The sequence below is a fragment of the Apteryx mantelli genome, chromosome 2 (genome assembly GCF_036417845.1).
Source record: "Apteryx mantelli isolate bAptMan1 chromosome 2, bAptMan1.hap1, whole genome shotgun sequence".
NCBI lineage: Eukaryota > Metazoa > Chordata > Aves > Apterygiformes > Apterygidae > Apteryx > Apteryx mantelli.
The window spans coordinates 35730929-35744094 of record NC_089979.1 but is presented as its reverse complement, the minus strand read 5'-3'; the positions used below and the strand labels follow the sequence as shown (position 1 = coordinate 35744094).

The window sequence follows — 13166 nt, the reverse complement described above, 5'->3', positions numbered from 1 at the left end:
GACAATCTGAAGGAACACGCTCATGTTCAAGCAGAAGTGTCCTGTTTTCTGCTTCTTCCTAGATTTGGAAAGAGGCAGCTGGATTTGGGGAGGAGAGCTACAGTTTCCAAAACGGAGAAGCACCTTAAGAAGGATGGTGGAAGGATGAAAAAGTAATGAAGTTTAATTCACCTTGTTCCAACGGGAGTCCACTAAGTATGTGGAGGGAGGTGGGGAAAGAGGCAAGGGCGATCCTGTTAATGAATAATTTGTTGGTACAGGACCTCCCAACAGGAAGTCCTTTTGCTCCATAGGATTCTTGGAAGAGGGAGCTGTGTCTTCTGCTTTAGGGAATCTCCTGAACTGAAGAAGGAGTAGGTTAGTGTTGTGTCTTAAATGTTTTGTGGAAAGAATAAGCAGAGGGAGGGCATTTTGGAAGAGCGGAATATAGGATAGGAGATATATATATATATGTATGTGTGTATATATGTGTGTGTATGTGCACATACATATATGAACTATAGTTTTTACTTTTCTTTTGGACTCTGCTTGTGCAAAGGGAGAAAGTGTTTGATCAAAGCTGCTAGTATGGCCAAAGGAGAAACATGCCTTCTTCCTGAGGCAGAGGAAAAGACTTCCAAATCCAGCCTCCTTTTCAAAATCTTTTTAACTAGTCTTTGCAATTTGGATTTTCCATAGCCAGCTAGAGCTTTATGTTTGAGGCCATGTAGAGCTTTATTTACGCAGCTTTTTCCTTCATGGATTGGTAACCTGCCACTCTTTACAAACAGCAGGCATTTTATGGGGTAGCACCCCAACTGCTAAGAATCCACATTAAGGAGATGTTAGCATATTCAAATCTTTTTTTCTATGTAGTCGGGGACAAGTCTAGCCTTCTTGTCATTGCTTTTTCATATACCACACAGAAGTAATGGATTTTTCACATCCAAAGGAAGAGTCGTTGCTTTATTTCCATTGTGGAGGACTGTCTTGTGTTCTCTTGTATAAATATGCTTTTTGTCTTATTGTACTATGGTGGGCCAAGTCATGAAGCTTTACTATAAATACCCATGTTCTCCACCTGAATTATGGCTATATGGAGCTTTTTTTCTTTCTTTTTCCTTTTAACAGTGTTGACTTCATATCCAGAAAGGACCACTGAAAAGACACACAGATCAAGGGAACACATTAGGAGAGATGTTCAGGGATCACACTATTCCTTAACTGAGGATTTTGGAGGAAACCTAATAGAGCAATGAATTGTTCATTTGCAAACCAAATATGATTTTTCTTAACTATTTTGAAGCATCTGGTCTGGCCATTTTGACATCCAGGAAATTGCACCGAAAGAATCTACAATGTCTGTACTTGCATTTCTTAGTATAAACCATTAGAGCTTCTGTGGGGACTGACTAGTGAAGTTTTGCATTCGTTAGGGCTTCATGCTTGTGTATTCCATGAAATCTTCTTTTGGAAGACATCGTTTGCCACAGTACTGTCTCCAGATTTTATACATCTACAAACATTTCTAAAGAACACTTTCACACCAACAAAACTATAAACTTTAAACTGTAAAAACAATGAAGTAACCTAAACCCAGAATGATGGATTTAGGTGGTAGCTAAAAGAGTGTCTTACAAAGAATGTTGTGGGGTCAAAGAATGCTGAAAGGTTATGCTTGTTCCTTATTAGGCAAATGGCTTCCTTTCTTCTTTATGTGCTGCATAAGGAAGTGAGAAGCCATGCCTTTTTCTGGGATGCATTGATAATATTTGCTAATCCAGGGCAGAATGGTCCTACATCTAACTTTCATCAACCAAATATTCATGGCACTGCTTCAGTAAGGACTTACTAGCACTTTTAAGATTTCTGGAAATTCCTTGGCTCTCATCCTATTACCACTCCCAAGTCAGACTGTAAAGAGACTTGGCTGGAAAATATTAAGAACTTTTGTATTATGTCTGCATAGAAGAAGGGATTGCTATAAATTGACTGCTACTATCATAGAACTTTTTTAAGAATAGTAAAATGGATTGATTGTGAATAGAATACAATCCTTTAAGGAATAAGATCACTCCTAACAAAAGCAGTTGTTTTAGGAGAAAAAAATACCTGTAAACCTATACGCACATACGTTATGCTTAACTTTAAGATAGTGACTAACTAGAAGTTAAATAGAAGTCTGAAGTTGGACTAATTTGTTGGAAGAAAAAATTCATTGCACTATTAAGTTTCACAGAATCACAGAATCGCTGAGGTTGGAAGGGACCTCTGGAGATCATCTACTCCAACCCCCCTGCTCAAGCAGGGACACCTAGAGCATGTTGCACAGGATTGCGTCCAGGCGGGTTTTGAATATCTCCAGAGAAGGAGACTCCACAACCTCTCTGGGCAACCTGTTCCAGTGCTCTGTCACCCTCACAGTGAAGAAGTTTTTTCTCATATTCGGATGGAACTGTTTGGAGTTTCCTCCAAAATCCTCAGTCAAGGAATAGTGTGATCCCTGAACATCTCTCCTAACTTGTTCTCTTGATCTGTGTGTGTTTTTAGTGGTTCTTTTTGTATATGAAGTCAACACCGATTAAAAGGAAAAAAAACTTCAGAAGCCCAGAGACTTTCAGTGGTAAAGTGGTTGGTTGCTGGTTTGAAAATGAATTGAGGTAGAAATACAAAAAGGCAAATCACAGACAGCATGATGTTGATAATACTTGTGTGGCTCTAAGGGGTGTGTGTGTGGGTGTGTGTGTGTGTGTGTGTGTGTGCACGCACTGTAATCCAAGGAAGAACAGAGTTTAGCTCAGCTCTCTATTGAGGTAGGAATGATATTAAAGTATACAGTATTACATGCCACTTAAAGAGGTATGTGTACCTTTGCTTTTGCTTCTCCGTGGATGTCTACATTTTCCTCGTGGTGATGTTTTGGAACATTATCTCTGCAGATAAGAACCTTAAATAGTATCAGGTCCAATGTCTACTATTCCAGACAATAAAATATCTTTTAATTAAAGATGTAGGAAGTTCATGGAAAAATATGTAAAGGAATGTCTTAGAGTAAATCTCAAATCTGTTTCTCAAGCAATATGCTTATCTCAAGATTAATTTGAAGGCTTATTGAGAGACAGTGAGTGCGATTATATGAGCAAACCTGCCATTCTGCCATCTCCTTGGACCTTCCCACACAAAAATGTTAATAACAGTCAGACTTGTTCCAAAAATAAGAATTGACAGAATTGCAGTTGTTCATTTAGCTTGGTCCTGCCAGGTGATGAACCCTCTGGCTTTGCTACAGTGAGGAGTTATACAGATACATAACTTCAAATAATCCTATTTGGCACTGTTTTTTCTACCCTGCAGGACTGAGAATTTAACCAGCATTGTGCAACCGTTGGTTTGTGAGAGGAATCTGGCTCAAGAGACCCTGACAAAGATGATGATAGGAAATATCTGTTAGGACAGGGTGAGCTTGCCAACCAGCTGAACAGTCACCAAGATACTGCTGTTATCCACGTGGGAGAGAGGGGAGCTGGAGATATGCCTCTCTTGAGGATGGAGCCAGTCCCCAAAAATATCTTAAGCCATACTACCAAGAGGCCAGCATAGAAAATATCCAGCAAAATATTTGCCAACGTAGATAAAGCTTAGTTTTTCCTTGGCACTTTCTAAATTCTATCAACCTGAATGGATGGTGGGAAGCTAAGGTAACTACCTATGACTGTGTTTGCTTCAGACTTCAGCTGCTCAACGAACTCTTGCTGGTTACGTTAAGTAGTACAAATCTGCACCACAGCAGGTGAAGAACAAAAAGCATGCTGGTTCTTGCCAAGGTGTTCTCATTGGTGACTTGGAGATGATCTTCTCACAGTGTCTGCTTGCTCTGCAGCAGAGGTGGTTGGTATCACTGTCACTGAGAACAGCCAGTTGGCTTACACACCACTTTTCTTCTAATATTAAGGGGAAAAAGGTACAGGTACTGAAAGAAATAGTCCAAAAGGATCATTGATCACATTAGTTTAAAATGTTGTGGTGTACTGGAGTTGTTTTGTATCTCAGACTGGCTCAGTTTGTTTGCAAAGGAAACTTAGACTTGCCACATAGTGACAACAAGTTTTCTTTGTTTTTCTGCAGAGCTGCTGGTTGGACATGTGCAGTCCCTTGGGGAAGCAGAGCCTGGCTCAGTTTTCTATGTGGTTTTTAGTTTTCCTCCTGTCTTTCTCTGCTGTCACCAATCCAGAAAACGGTAATTTGAAATTGCAAGATTTCAGAAGGCTCTTCCAGCTCTGATTTCTTTGGGAAAAATCAGAAGTAACACCTGGTTGGAGATATTACATTATTTTCCATGTTGCCAACTGGAAAAGAGTGAAGCATCCCTGACCAGTGTTTCTCCAGTTACACTGTATATGAGTTATTCACAGATAGCTTTTTCTGTTAATGAAAGCTTATGGCAATGCTTGTAAGAAAGTCCTGGCTATCATGAATGAGCAGCTGCACAAGGAAGCTTTGATTAGACAAGATCTCAGCAGGGATTTTTGAAATCACAGTAAAGTCTGTGCAGATGAAGGCAACTACCTCCAACTGCAGCAGAGGTAGATCTGCAAGCAGGAAAACACTCCCAGCTGCAGAAAACTATTTCCTTGCTTGTCTGCCTTGACAGCTCACTGTTGCTTGAGGAACCTGAGCCAGACTATCACTTTCAGCATTTCAGCAGGTGATTCACCAGCAGCTGAGTCATCCCTGTCTGAAGGTTAGGACTTCCAAAAACAAGGGAGGGTACACAGCTGGGGAAAGGAAGCACAACAAAACTTCCCCTGCTAATTCTTGCCATCCGGGAGTGACAGCCTGTAGCCTGCAACTTTATTTGCAAAATATTGGTTACATTTTTTATTATTGAGTCCAAGGGAAAAGACTTATAGCTCACAGTTCATCATCATTACACATACTGATGTTCTGGATTCAGCTTCAGAAAACAGGAAACAATACTTGTAAGGTTGGTTTCTTGGGCTTTTTTGCAGACTACCATTGGTAAGAAGTTGGATGGGAAATTGGAACTGGACGGTGTTATGGAATTGGAGTGTTTTGGTGTTACAGGTCTCTTTGCTGAGCCAAGGAGATATGAGCTGTTACAGTCTTGACTCATCAGTTTGAGTAGTGGTAACCCTGGCTTGTTCTGGAGGTCTCTTGCCCATGACTGAACAAGAGGGCAGCAATCACATATGGTCACCTGCAAGCAGATGCTATGTGGTCCCTGTAGCTCACGTGTCCCAGTGCTTGCACAATCCCCGTGCTTGAGCATGAAATTTCATGAGGCAAGTCATTAACACAACAGAAAGATGTTCCCTTTAACCCGCTGACTTAACAAACTTAATCAGCTCAGTGAAGGGTCCAGCAAGTGTCAAAACTGGTGAAAGGTAGAAGCTGAGACTGTCCATAGGCAAGAGGATGGTGTAAAGGGAGCAGGCTCTCCCCATTTTGACAATGGCATGCTGTTAGATAGCTCAACCCTAACATGTAACTTCGTCTTAGAACACTTTCTTCATTGGTCTCAGATGCCACTTAAAAAAACCCCCCAAACTACTCAATAGTAATTACTGAGAGTATGAGTTTCTTTCCTTCTGGCGCAACCAACAATTAAATAACAAACTTGCAAAGCAAATATACACAATGGATTATACATTAACCCATAGTGTAGGAAAGGCAAATTCACAGACCTTAGCTAACACTTTAAGCACTGAATTAAAGTCAAAATACATGTTGAAAATCATTTTGACCGGTAGTTTTCATGGAGAAGGAGCATCCATTGCACTTCCAATCTGACCATGCAGCCTGGATTGACAACAGTTTCTAGCATCAAGGCTGCGGTGAATGGAATGGACACTCATCTTCCCCAAGTAAAGGCAGAATTTGGCTTAATTTCAGGACTAGAAAATTGGACTAGAACTACATTCCAGATTCCCACATCAGCTCAGGTTCTGTCAGAGGACATATACAGGGGCAAAACATTCCCAAATCTCCTCTCCCTTTTGCCCCCACTTCCTCAGACATGACAAGGAGGCAGGAACTGGCATGTGATGCAGGTTCTGGAGGAACCTAAATGAAGGCATGAAAACATTAGGAGTGTGAAATCAACAGTTAAAGGCCAGGATTTCAGGTGTATCAAGTGGCTGGGCTTTCACACTATGAGCATAGCCTGAGACATACTCAGAGGGTCAACATTCACAGGGAAGAAATACTGCCTAAAATCACAGCTTTCCATTCTGAAAGCACTGTCTGAAACTGCCAGTATCTGGACCTGGGTCTATGAATATAAGAGCCATTGGCATCACTGAGGATGGCACAGGTCTACAATGAATAGGACACAGACTGCAGGTTTCCCCATCTGTGTGCTCTAATGGAACGTTTCACCTCTCATTGAGGCTCAAAACTCTCCCATTTGCTGACTTGGGAGCTTTGATATTACAGGTGTGTGTGAACTTTTAAAAGTTATTCAAAAAAGTTACTCAGATCCACTTATTCAGATCTAGCTATGGATTAGATCTGCTTTTTTTTTTTTTTTTTTTTTTTGAAAAAGCCAGCTGTTGGCAACAAAAATACTCTTCTAAAAAAGCTGGACCATAACCTTTATTAAAAGAGGTGCTCAAGCTACTGCTACATTAACTAAAGCTAATTACGATAACTATTTTCAAATGTTATTTAGTTGGAGAGTGCAAATGATGGCAGAACTTAACAAATGTTCCTTTTAGTATTAGCAAAAAGATAGTACACTTGTCCTTTATACAGCTTTTAAAATAATACAAGTGATTGATATGTCTGTTTAAAAATGATGGTGGACTAAAATTTAATGAAGTCACATTTTTAAGATAAAAAACATAATTTCATTATTAATACTAAAACAAGTTATATTTTATCTTAAAATCTGTAAATGTCTCTTAAATATTCTATTTTTCCCTTCTGTCTCCTCTTCCTTGAATTATCCTGATAAATGACATTTAGCCTAATAACATCCATGTAGCTGAAATAGGTCTTAAAGAAGGGGAAATAAATTTACTTCTGGTTCTGAGAGCTAAAATGTGATTATCTCACCAAAGGGAAAACACACACGTGATCATACAGGTGCAATGGACATTGACAGGTAAACGCTTACTCGGATGTGTGCTGCTTGCTTTTCTGTTTTTCCAGGGAATGAGGCCTAGAAGTTTGAAAAATGAAACCAGAAATTATTTGGGAGAGGTCTACCTGAGAAAGCTGTATCCCTAACAGGTTACAGAGGTGCCTTTTGCTGCTGTTCCTTGGACCAGTTTTTTTCAGAGCAGCTGGTAGAACACTGTCTGTGTTGAGGAATTTGGAAATGTGTCTGCCCCTCATTAATAAAATCTCAGCTGTCCTTGACAGCCAAATTCAACAGACTTATAAGCTTATAAGGGAGGTATAGCCAGATTTGGGGGGGGGGGGGGGGTTGTTTTTCTCTCAAGGATTAGGTTTTCATAGCAACTGAGGAAAATAAGTACCAGTTGTGTGATCTGGCTTCTTGAGAATAGAAAAGGATTACTTTGGTTTTCTACTGCCATCTTTGCTGAATTAAAATACACTTTAACTCTGTTAGGTGGCCAGAGATTGGGGATGCTCTCTTTCAGGGTTTATAGGTGAAGCTAATCTTCAAACATGCTGTTTGCTACACACACAAGCAACTTGTTAGGAGCAGATGAGGCACCGGCTAATAAGCAGGATATCACATCTGCTTCTCTCTCAAACAGTTTTGGTTCTGTTTAGCAGAGAGGGAACATTTTAAAAGGCTGCTATCATCATATTTATTCTGAGATTCATGTGGAAGAATAATAATTTATAAACTCCCTGATGCAAACAATGTATTTTCTTAAGTGTAACTAGTATTTGGTAGTTTAAATGTTTCTTATTCATCTTGTGAGGGTGAACTTACCTCTACCAGCCACTCAGAAGGGCTGAGCACTGCAGCCCAGTCCTTACTGGCAGCCAACAGGTTCTCTCAGACTCCTCGACGCTCACTGTGAAAGTAATGAGTATTCATATGAATGTAAGCTGCTGCCTCAAGTCTTTAGAATGTGTTGTATGAATATGAGTGTTTAATTAAATCAAAACTATTTTATGGCAAGAAATGTCTTGCTTTACTGAGTTATGTTAGGGGACAAGACTGTTAAAGGAAATGGAAGAGATTAAAATACAGTGAGGTCATTTAAGGACAACATTCAGTGATGTTTTGTTTATTTTGAAATGTCCAGGCTTTTTAAGAAATTGCTCTTAGAAGGTTTTTTTTCTATTTTTAGAGTTGCTAAACTTTAAGAATAATCAAATTGAATCAAAATGTGCTTCTAATTTTAAGAGAACAAAATCAAAGCACCATTTTAACAAAAAACATGTGACTGGGAAGAAAAATAGTATTGTTTCATTTTCAGGAATGAGGAAATGATGGCACAGTCTTATGAATACAAGAATATATATATAAGAAATACAAAAGTAACTTGACAAACAGATACTCTCACAATCAAATGCTAATATTTCATAGTAAAACCCATCTGTATTCAATTTGCTAACAGAACTCTTATTGAATTTGTGACATCTAATATCGGCTTGCCTGATCATTTCACACAAGGTCAGGAAAGACTTATTACCCTAATTATCAAAACAGAATAGTCTGGCTATGCTGGGTGATGAAGATAGAAGCCATATATTAAAGCAGGATCATCAGCAATGAAGCAAAGTGCTTATGGATGTCTTACTCTAAGAAAAGCCATGCTAAGGAACTACTTTCATAATATGGTAAGATAAAGTCAGTCTGGCAGTCTAGTAAACCGTATTATGCACTCCAAGAGTGCTACATACCCAGAAACAGCAGGACAAATTAAACAATCCATATAATGTAAATACATGGAATATAAACCTAGTCATTGTCTTGTATCTCTCAAAGAAACCCGATCTTCATGCTACTCCTTAGAGGTTGGGGGGGGGGGGGGGAGGGAGGAAGGTCATAGCCTTTTTTTAACTAAGTCAATTTAAGGTCATTTGGTTAAATACTGTGGGAGTCAATGTTATCTGTGAGCTGCCTGACAGGCTATTTCAGACAAAATCCAAAGCACATGATCAGTAATATCTGATCCAAAGATCCACCGTGAAGATGCATAGCATGTTCTGGATCTCATGAGCATCCTCAGGAATGCACAGTACAGGAAGTGATACAGGGAGGGAATTTCTGGCAAAAATTCCTTTCTGATAGTGGAATCACTTCTCTCTGGAGAACTTATACTTTTAATTATAAAAAGTGCCCAACTTCTGTAGTTCTTGGTCTTTGCAGATACAGAGAAGTGATTTTTCTGTCCAGAAATGTTGAAATATGTATTGAATATGGGCTTTTGAAAGAACTCTATGCACACCAAAATCTTTGCTACCCACAAAAGGGTTTATGCATGTGAATTTAACACAGTGAATTGTTTGCCTTGTTAGAAACCCCAGAAATTGCTGCGAGTCCAGTGAGTGAAATCCTAGGAAATTTTTCTTTTTGTGCATTTCATAATCCAAAACCTAAAACAGGCTGGAATATCTCTGATGAAATAGAAAGCAGTGAAGTGATAATATGAAACAGCTCACATTTCTTTGGGTTGTTTCAAATTATTTTATTTTTGAGTTTCACAGATTAGGTTTGTAGCTCTGCAGCAATTCCTGCTTTAAAAACCTGAGCGAGAACAACACAATAAACTCTGCTAGGCTCTTAGCTGAGCCATTCCCATCACGCCCTCTTTTGGTGGGAAATCTCTCAGCACCAACAACTCCTCTCTCCCCTCTCAAAAATACTGCATAAAACAGATAGTTTAATAAATACCAAATTATATTGCACTAAAAAAAATTCTTGGCTAAGCATGTGATTTGGCTCCATCTAGTTTGATGAAAAGTGGTTTATTAAATTAAGTCAATTTGCTTACCTAAAATTTGTTGAATATGTTCTTGCAACACCACATGTAAGAATGTCCTTTTAAAGGCTTGTGTAAGAACATCTGCAAACCTCCTGTGTCCGAAACATCTCATCAGAAATATTAATCCCTTACTGAACAGAAAAATGTTATTTCTCTTGGGTTTCTGTGGAATCTAGCAGTGTGAATGTAAAGCTAGAAATAAATCAGAAAGACTTGCACATAAAATCATTCTGTAAAAGTGAACAGCAATTCTATACCTAACAGAGGATGCAAACAAAGCATAAATGAATCAGTTAATGTTTTAAATTGGCAAATTGCTTCTGAGCACTGATTTTAGAAACAATGTCAGCTTGTCACTGTTTTACAGAGGTCAATCTGTAGCACTAATCAGCAGAAAATGACCTCACGAGCATGTTCAAAAATGATCAGCTTTGCACTTCTGAGCCAGTACAAAATTGTGCAGAACTGTACCCATTTGGGTCAAATTGAGAATTAGGATTCCCAGCCCTGCAGAACAGCTGGCTGTTTGCAAACACCCATGGCCAGCTTTACAGCAGCTTCTCTGGGAGCAGATCTCCTGCAGCTGCCAGCTGGAAGAGACCGAGAGAGACACTGATGCTCTCTGCCAGCTCCTGGCTGGCAATTTTTCTACACCGCAGAAAAACCAAAGCATTTTGTGAACTCTTCTTGTCCCACAGCAGCCCTAAAAGAGCTGAGGTGTTAAAGTATTTATTAACATAATTGAATCTCAGGGCTTTGAACATTAAAATTTAAAGGGCAGAAACTTGAAAATTGCTTTTACTGCATGGGTAGGTAAAACCTACCACTGAGTCTTTTACTGCATTTCTACTCCTCATACTTGCGTGCTTGCAGCACTTAATTGCAACACAACTACGTCTAGGTATAAGATGACCAGCACACTGTCAGGAAGACTGTGCTGGAGAGACAAGAAACTGTCTTAAGTCTTGGCTCCTTCCAGGTTTTAGTTGCTTGCCACCTCGAGAATCACAGCCTTTGTACCCTGGGTTTGGAAACCTAAACCCTTTCTTTAAGCACCAGCACTCTGGTTTCACCTGTGGTAGTTGCTGTGGCTTCAGCATTTGCTCCCCATGTTTTGCTGCTCACTCAGCTGCCCTGTGTCATCCCTCCTGCCCCCAGCACATGAGCATTGCTGCAGCTGCACAGTGAAATGCCAAGGCACACACTGGGCTGAAAAGCAATAGCCCTTCCTCTCCCCTTCCCCCTTTTCCTGGGGTGTTTTTCAGCTTCACACATTCCCCAGGCTCATGCCCTGCACCAGCGTTCATGGTGGCACAACAGGGACCAGCTGAGGGGCAGGGACAAGGGACTTGGAGCAGTAACTGCTGAAGGAGGTCCCTGAAAACATGGCTATCAAATAACACCCTGCAGAAAACTAAATTTCCTCCCCCCCACCCACATAAGTGCACTTCATGGCCACTCCCCCATACTGATGGGGTGAAACGTTTCTTCCATGAATTCCAACAGCGCTGAGCAGGGGATAAGCACCCAGCCCTGTGGCTCTGCAGCACTTGGAAGGCCCAGCAGACTAGGAAGCACCAGAGACATTTGATATGACAAAGCTTGTCACCTACAGCCTCTAAGCATCTCCAAGTTAGCTGACAGGTGAACTGGCCTTTAAGAATCTCATTTGGAATTTAAGAGTCAAAATGGTTCTTCCATCCTCTTTAGGACTAGCCCAGAATTGTAAGCTAACCTTAATCTTTAACTCATTTTTTTTTAAAGGAATTGCTTTACCTGTCAAGTAGAGGAACACCAAAACACAGCATTTCTTAGACCATCAGTAAAGGCTATTTGAATCCACCAGCTCCTAAGAAACCTAGAGCCAAAGTACTGAACACTGATGTTGCAGGATATTGCAGAGTCACAACATATGCCATACTTCAGGATCTGTCTCTTCAGCTTTATTTCTTCCTTTTAGTACCTACACACTGAAGGAAGTATTGTATTGTTAGAATATTCCAGTGCAGCAAACTTATTCAATTCCATTATGTATCCAAAATCTAGAGGAAATACCACAAACTCAACTCCTGCCACTAATTCTCACATGCAACTTTGCCGACTTATCAGTTAAACAGTTACATGTGACTCTAGCCAAGGATTGCTTAGAGGTCCACGTCTCAAGGCAAGAATTTTGTTTGAGACTCACATGTGGTATAATAAAAAAATATGACAGCAGGCTATTTCGGTGAGAACAATGAAAAAATCTTTTTGGGGAAAAAAAGCAATTGCAATCTTTTATCAAAGAAAAATGCTTAGATCCTTCACAGAAATACGACAATTTCCAAGCTTGAGCTGATCCTATTTCTACTATGAGTCTAAATTGGTCTTACAAGTGTGAATGATGTTTAGTATTAGTGAGTCCCTCTTTTATAAAAATCTTCAGCATAACCTTTCTTGTACACTGGTACACCATACATTCTTATTCCTCTTGCAATTGTTTTCCATACTGGAACAAACTCTGAAGTATAAGCATTTATTGCTTTGTTTTTTCACCCATTGCTATAATGTGATATAACATTGTTTGGACATAGAATCCTGATATTTGATTGACAGTAATTCAATTTTGTTGTATGCATATAAAACAAATCTGATTCTTGACCCAAAGAGTTCACAAATTGCATAGTTTGAAGCTAAATTTTTTTATCAGGTGTCATGAAGGACTGATGCACTTCACTCTAAGAGGGAAGCAGCACTATGTTTATTGCAGTAAGATAGCAACTTAAAGTTCAATCAAAAATAAGAATTATTTAACAAGGTTCAATTGGCAAGGTTCACTCAGTTATTTACTGCATGAAGGACAGGGTCAGATGCGTGTGCAACAGACTCTCCCATTGCGTCACGAGGTTCAGACTGGACCCCCTTGCTTTCTAAACTCCTTTGGAGAGGAGCCTAGGTGCGACTGGATCCAATCCTACTCCCAGACTTGGTCAACTGTTTATGTCTAAGGGATTACATGCGCAGTTAATCAGAGATATAACTCAGTTTCACGAAGTCCACAGAAGTTCAGCATGCTATTAATCACTTACCGAGGATCTGTCGCAGGTAAGGAATCTCTCAACCTCGAGGAGTAACCTTGAGAGGCGTCCCTGCTCAAGAGGAGGTTCTGCAGTGCAGCCCGCTGCTGTGCAGGAGAGCTCCATGGGCTCTGGGCTGCCCCCTATTTATGGGGGGGGGGGGAGATGATTGACTCAGTCATATTTGCATGCTAGA

General features: G+C 40.0%; 1 long non-coding RNA gene across 3 annotated transcripts in view; it reads right to left on the bottom strand.

Annotated features, from left to right (window-relative positions):
• LOC106494443 (uncharacterized) overlaps positions 1 to 13166 on the bottom strand; it is a 25774-nt gene extending 12608 nt beyond the window's left edge. Inside the window, exons 1-3 of one of the 3 annotated variants that reach the window (XR_010883286.1) lie at positions 12983 to 13166; positions 11691 to 11884; positions 7910 to 7994 (exon numbers count right to left, since the gene is read on the bottom strand). This is a non-coding gene — a long non-coding RNA (uncharacterized lncRNA). Of the gene's footprint in view, positions 1 to 7909; positions 7995 to 9923; positions 10532 to 11690; positions 11885 to 12982 lie in introns of those variants that run through there. The other 2 variants (XR_010883287.1, XR_010883285.1) reach the window with 2 other exon arrangements.